The 7,533-nt window shown below is 40.2% G+C and overlaps 1 protein-coding gene and 1 pseudogene across 2 annotated transcripts in view; both read right to left on the reverse strand.

Moving 5' to 3' along the window:
- Positions 1–7,533, reverse strand: part of MAP2K5 (mitogen-activated protein kinase kinase 5) — a 263,379-nt gene that overhangs the window by 160,452 nt on the left and 95,394 nt on the right. The window lies entirely within an intron of this gene.
- On the reverse strand, positions 3,190–3,742 carry LOC102756740 (annotated as a pseudogene).

The following is a 7,533-nucleotide window of genomic DNA, read 5'->3' on the forward strand; positions in this document are numbered from 1 at the left end:
GTGGGTGAGGGGCTGAGGGCCATTTTCAGGCTGGCGGGCGACTGAAGCTTCCAGCCTCTCCTTTTTTTCTTTCTTTTTTTTTTTAAATTCCTGGATTTATTTACTTTCTATAACTGATACTTCGTTGCTGTCACTGGAGCTGAGAGCCGGCTCCAGCTCTGAGGCCACAGCCTGCTGAAAGCAGGTATCTGGGGTTTGTTTAGCTTCTATAATGGAAACTTTGTTGCTTTTGGAGCTTAGAGCCAGGCCGCAGCAGGCAGGGAACTTTGGCTTCCTCCATCACTGGAGCAAGCAAGCAAGCCTCCTGCTCGCTTCAGCTGCGTGGCTGCCTGCCGCCATCTGGTTGGCAGTTAATTTGCATATCACCCTGATTAGCCAATGGGAAGCATAGCGAAGGTACGGTCAATTACCCTTTTTGTCTTTTATTAGATAGGATGACTACATGAGAACTGTTTTAACAATATGCAATAGCCTTCCTTTGGGTCAAGTTTGAACAGCCTTTCAGTTCTACAATGGAAATTATCCAGGATATTTGAGAAATAATTTGTTTCTATTAGAGGCTAAAAATTAATATATAATGCTTTACTACCAGATGATTTAAAAATATACTTCACAAGGGATCAGCATGAAACATGTTATTCTTTTGAAATGCAGTTAAGTCTATTTTACAAAGAGAAAATTTTTATATGTCAAGGTTTTCTAGAGCTAAACATCAGAGAACAAAAAAACTTTTCTGGTAAAAATATATATATAAATAAAGCTATTGGTTTTATATTTATCCCGTTTAAAGCAGGAAAATGATCACTTCTTTAGATAATTTTGCCTTGTAGTTTCCAGATTCTGACATGAAGCTGGAAAATCCCGGAGTGATTAAAACTTATATTTTGGTTCTGGGTACTACTGGGAAGATAATGAGAAGACACACTTCTGCAATGAGCTGAACCATCTTTATTTACTAAAATAGCATTTATATTATAGATGCAATAAAAGTGAAAGTATTCTAGAAAAAGTATTTTATGTTCTCATTGATCCTTCAGATGAATGCAGCTGCAAGGATGAACGGTCTCAAGAAGATCAAGCTTCACGTGCTGGTATTTGGAATCTGATAAATGCAGCTTATTGCGCCAATCCCTTATGAAGTGAACAGCTTGAGTGGCTCAAAACTGGGAGGTGCAAATCACTCCCATATACTAGGTAAGAAGTCTTAAGAGGAGATTTATTTTTATGTAGGACATAAATCAGGGCTTAATAGGCTAAGTAGACAATATTTAACAAGTTGAATCAAAAAGTTAAAGATTATGTCACTACCATTATCAGTAGAACAAGCCAAAAGAGAAGCCTATTTTGAGGTAGTTCACTGGGTTTTGTAAATATCCATTTAATCTTGGTTATAGTCCCCTCTCCTTAGCCATCATATAGGTAAATATTTCCATAGCTTGCTTTGTGTCATCACAGGTTCATCTTGTTCTTGACATACTCATTAGAGATAACTGTCAGAGGCAAAAAAAAAAAAAAAAAAAAAAAAAAAAAAAAAGTGGTAGATCCACAGAATCAAGAGTTCCTATTAAACCTGATGAGTTCTCTTTGTGCAGTTAAATAATTCTTATTAGGCTAAAATAGCAGATGATTTTCCTTTTAATTTTTACTCAGTTTTACTGTAATTTGTATCCTATAGGCCTATCCCCAAAAGGCAATTTTTAGATTCATCAAATCATCAGACATTAGTGTTGGTGGGGCATTACAGGTCAGTGCAATGACTTTATTTGACAGGTGGGGGAAATTGAGTTCCGGAGAAGTGAGTATTCTATTCATGGCCATAAGTAAGTTGAAGGCAGAGCTCAGGAAAGCTCTGAGCCTTTGAACTCCCAGAACAGCAAAGGTCTAATGTTTCCCTATAACATCACATAGCTTGCGAATCACATGTTCACTTTTTACAGTTTAAAAAAATTTCACTACAATGTGATATGATTATGACATATACTCAGAGAGAGAGAGAGTTTAATCTTAGCTGAGATGTTGGTATTCTAGACATTCAGAAACTCACTTATCTTAGAACAGTTGGTTTGAACTATTTGCTCATGATTCCAAGGTCACTGGTTTGCTACCTGCGACCTTTCAATTCCCAGTGTTCCTTGACCTCAGATCATCCCTACCCATCGTTACATTGGATGCCACTATCCACCACGGGAACCAGGAGGAAGGGAGCTAACAGATTAGCAAAAAACTAATCTCAGTTGCCAAACTACTACATGTTTCTTTTTTTTAAAAATATATTTTATTGATTTTTTTACAGAAAGGAAGGGAGAGGGATAGTTAGAAACATCAATGAGAGAGAAACATCGATCAGCTGCCTCCTGCACACTCCCTGCTGGGGATATGCCCGCAACCAAGGCACACGCCCTTGACCAGAATCGAACCTGGGACCCTTGAGTCCGCAGGCCGATGCTCTATCCAGTGAGCCAAACCGGTTTGGGCTACATGTTTCTTTTGATGAATTAGGGCTACTGTCTTAATGTATCTAGGCCAAAAAGACTCCTGGGATAAGGTCTGTGCTGATCCTAATATAGGGTCTAAAATAGAAAGTAGTGTCTTGCATGTAAGATAAACACAAATTGTAGTAAATGAACAAGAAGCCATCTTACTACCATACCCACCCCAACATTTTCCCTAAAAAGACCATAATTATTATTAATACTAACAAAACTGAAATCTAGACCATTAAGCAAACATTTCAGAAGATGCTCTCTTAGTGTCTGCTAATTGAGAAAGTAAAAAGCCCCTTTTTTCTTTGCAACATGTTTTTCGGAAAACTATTCCCATGATGGTAATCCAAATACATGAGCAGATATTCTGAGATGCATTTGGGTGTTTCTTAGTGGATTTAGTTTTGACTTATTGAGAAGGCATGTCATATCACTCCCCTGGAAGACACCACTTGTGACTTTCTTTTTTCCACCTGACTTGGAGCTTGCCTAGTACAAAAAGCCTTTTCCTAGGGCCATTTGTTGAAAACAGTAAGAATCAATTGATTACCTTTGTAACTGACTGAGGTGGTGGATAATAGTTGAGGTAAACAACAAGCTAACCAAAAATATTAAAAGGAAAAGCTGGGGAATGAGATATTCATAGAGGCTTTGAAAAGCTCTAGATATTCTTGGAAATATAGGACATGCACATTCATAAGACTATTCAAAGATGGGGAACAAATGGAGCTATACAATTGTAACATTTTTGTACAATATTAAAAAGGCCAAGATGTATTTCAAAACCCTTCACTGACTTGGTTACATTGCTTTTGAACCACGGGAGACCAAATTCCTGGACAGCTCTGGAGACTCCAAATAAGCTAGAGGAGACCCAAGCTTCCTGATGGGTTTCGGTCTAGCTGCTGTTATTAGAGTTCACACAGTGAACACATCGTTCTTCCACCACCATCAGCCAGGCATGGTTGATGTTCCCGATGAAGGCGGTCACCATCTGGTTCTGTGGGCCCACAATAGAACCCTCCAGGATGTACACTGAGTGAGCAACATTGGCAGGAAATAGTTGCTCGGCTCAGCGGAGCATCCTGTTGGTCTTGGTCAGGAGGCTCCAGGACAGGAGCTTCTGATCAGGGGTCACCTCCAGCACACCATGTCTTCTGTCAAGACATGTTTGCTATAAGGATTCAAGCACTAAAGGCAGCAAACACTTGGTCCCATGAAGTCTGGAGCACAATCTGGCCCAGGAAATACTTCACCATTGTCCCGACCAGGCTGGGATCAGCATCCTTGCAGCATCAGGGATGCAGAGCCTGGGGGGCACATGGAAGCCAGGCTGGGGATTAGCGCCCACCCTCCAGGCACCAGCTCAGTCACCACCCCGCTGCCCCCACCAGCTGCTTCTGCTCATGACTTCCAGCGCAGACTCCTATGTGCAGTTTTTGAAACCTCACTAGGCCCTGTATCAGGTTCAATATGTACTCCTTTGTTCTGCTTAAGTATGTAGGACAATGACCCTCAGGGCATGTCAGTGACCTTCAGGCATATACCCAGCTTTCAGCATTTCTGACTCCACAGGAGTGTGGTGGGAAGGGGATGAGGTTGTCTTTTAGCTGTAGCACAAGAGGAGTATATACTGGCCCATTGCTCTGCACAGGCTATTGGGGGGACCTGTTGCTGGCCATGAACTGATACCCACTATTGAAGCTGATCTCTCTCTCTCTCTCTCTCTCTCTCTCTCTCTCTCTCTCTCAAAGCATTGTTCAATCCAGTGTTGGGACTTCTCCTGGAAATAGGCAACACATGCCACTTGACCACAAAAACTACTCACAAAAGAAACTCCAGGACCAGATGGTTTCACTGGTGAATTCTACCAAATGTTTAACAAAGAATTAACATCAATCCTTCACAAAGTCTTTCAAAAAGCAGATGATAAGGGAACACTTTCCAACTCATTCTTTGAAGACAGTATTATCTTGATACCAAAACCAGACAAAGACATTCCAAAAAAAGAAAAAATCACAGACCAATATCTCTTAATAATACAGATGTAAAAATCCTCAACAATATACTAGCAAACTGAATTTAGCAACATATAAAAAGGATTATACAGCATAACTATAAAATTATCGGAGGAATGCAAGATTGGTTCAACATACAATTAATATAATACATATAATTATGGAATAGAGGACAAAAAACACATTCATTTCAATTGACACAGAAAAGACATTTGACAAAATCTAACACCTTTTCATGATAAAAAAAAAAAAAACTCAACAAAGTTGGAAGATAAGTGGACTTCCACAGCCTGATAAAGGACATCTACCAAAAACCCACATCATACTTAATGGCTTAAATGAAAGCATGAAAGTTTTCCCTCTAAGATAAGGAGCAAAAGAAGGATGTCTGTTCTTACCACTTCTATCATTCAACATTGGACTGAAGATTCTAACCAGGGTAATTAAAAAAAGGAAAAGGCATCCAGATTGGAAAGGGAGAAGTGAAACTACTTCTATTTACATGATCTTCTACATAGAAAACTCTAAGGAATCCTCAAAAAGCTCTTAGAAGTAAAAACAAGTTTAGCAAAGTAAGAGGATACAAGATCAATATAAAAAAATCATTTCTATTTCTATAACCTGGCAATAAACCATCCAAAAACAAAATTAAAAGAATTCAACTTATAATAGCATCAAAGCATAAAATATTTAAAATTAATTTAACAAAAGAATTGCAAAACTTGAATACTCAATTTCAAAATTTATCCAAAGTTACAATAATCTAAAGCAGCAATTTCCAACTGGCCTGCTGGAAGAATTTTTAAAACATGCAATACCTGACTAGTCAGGGGCACTAACCTCTTTTCCCTCAGACAGTCAAATAAAAAATGACAACCTTTTTTCCCCTAGACTTTCAAATAAAAAAAATTGTAACGATAGCTGTCTCTTGTGAATGAATCAAAATTATACCCATTTTTTGGTCAGATGGGCAAAAACTATACTATGATCCAAAAGTAGAAACATTCAAATGCCCATCAACAAATGAATGAGTAAAAAAAATTTCAGTCATAAAAAGGAATGAATGCAGTCATGCATCGCTTAATGATGGGGCACGTTCTGAGAAATGCATGGTTAGGCGATTTCATCCTTGTGTGAACATCAGAGTACACTTACACAAACCTAGACATTACAGCCCACTACACACTTAGGCTATATGGAATGGTCTATTGCTCCTAGGCTACAAACCTATACAGCATGTTACTGTGCTGAATACCGTAGGCAACTGTAACACAATGAAAAGTAAATGAGTATCTAAGCATAGAAATGGTACAGTAAGGTATAAAAGATAAAAAATGGCACACTTGTACAGGGCACTTATTATAAATGGAGTTTGCAGAACTGGAAGTTCTATGGGTGAGTCAGTGAGTAAGTGGTGAGCAAATGTGAAGGCCTAGGACATTATTGTACACTACTGTAGAATTTATAAACACTGTCCCACAAGGCGCCCCCCTCACTTTCCAACAGGGCCAAAAATAGAACATCAAATCTGTCAATGTTGCTCCATGTACAGAGATGTGGACTAGATAGGTTAGAAATACTGAGGCCAGGCCAGTGTGGCTGAGTGACTGAATGTCGTCCCATGCACCAAGAGGTCACTGGTCAATTCCAGGTCAGGGCACGTGCCTGGTTTGTGGCTCTATACCCAGTAGGGCATATGCAGGAGGCAGCTGATTTATGTTTCTCACTCATCAAATTTCTCTCTCCCTTCTTCCTTTTCCTTCCTCTCTAAAAAACATATTTAAAAAAATACCAAAGAGAAACTGAGTAAGGAGTAGATCACTGTAATAGTGATATGTAGGGAGGAAGTGAAAGTGATTCTTCCTGAGAAAGAGTAGGAATAAGAAATCAGGATAGAGAGATAAAGGAATATAGGGGGTTGTTATGGCAATGTCGTTTTGGCTATTGCATGTTGGAGCAGTGGCGAGATTAAGGAACTTGTGGTACACATTAAAATAGAGGGTGTTTAACATGGAGAGGGTGTAAAACTGAGGATTCAATATTTTTTACTTTGGAATTTTGGTTCCATTGATCCTTTCGGCACAAAGGGCTCTCTCTAGCAATTGATGGAAGAAACAAAATTTATCTGTGCATTATATCATTACAACCTGAAAATATGTCAAAAGTACAGGAACAACGCTGGCTCCACACTAAAGATGCAATGGCCCTTAAAACTTGTTAAGGTGTCTCTTGTGGACCTGTGTCCTTATAGGATCTTAGGTCCTCAACAAAGAATTTACAGCAAATTATTCTGAAGATCATCAAGCATGATCTGGGAGGGCTGCAAAAACGCTCTGACTATGTAGGGCTGGGGGACAGGCTCCTCTGTGGTGAAACAGGTCACTGGCTGACTGGGATGTAATCTGTGCACTCAAAATTGAAGTGCTGTGAAATGGAATCTATTGCCAAGCCCCACAGATATTGCTCCTGCCGAAAGAAAAATAATTCCTTCTGAACCACATATCTTTCCATTTCTTCCTGGAAATTTAGCTCCATTATAATCTTACTAGAGGCCCAATGCATGAAATTCGTGCATGGGTAGGGTCCCTAGGCCTGGCTAGCAATCAGGGCTGATCTGTGGGGCAACCGATGGGGCGATCGGGAGGGGGGGTGGCCCCCGCTGGCACCCACCTTAGCCAGCCTGGCGCCACCCAATCACTGGCCCCGCCCCCTGCCACCACTGGTCACCTTCCCCTGCGGAGCGATCAGGAGGCCCCCACTGGCACCTGCCTTGGCTGGCCTGGGGCCTGTGGGCTGGGGGCAGCTTGTGCATTGAGCGTCTGCCCCCTGGTGGTCAGTGCGCATAATAGCGACTGATCATTCCACAGTCGTTCTGCTGTTCGGTTGATTTGCATATTATGCTTTTATTATATAGATAGTCTCTATGCTGTACATCACATCCCCATAACTAATTTTTTAACTGGAAGTTTGTACCTATTTGACTCCCTTCAATTAACCCCGTTTGAATGATGCTGGCTCCTTTTTTTCTATGC

This window comes from Myotis davidii, unplaced genomic scaffold (genome assembly GCF_000327345.1).
Source record: "Myotis davidii unplaced genomic scaffold, ASM32734v1 scaffold673, whole genome shotgun sequence".
Classification (NCBI taxonomy): domain Eukaryota; kingdom Metazoa; phylum Chordata; class Mammalia; order Chiroptera; family Vespertilionidae; genus Myotis; species Myotis davidii.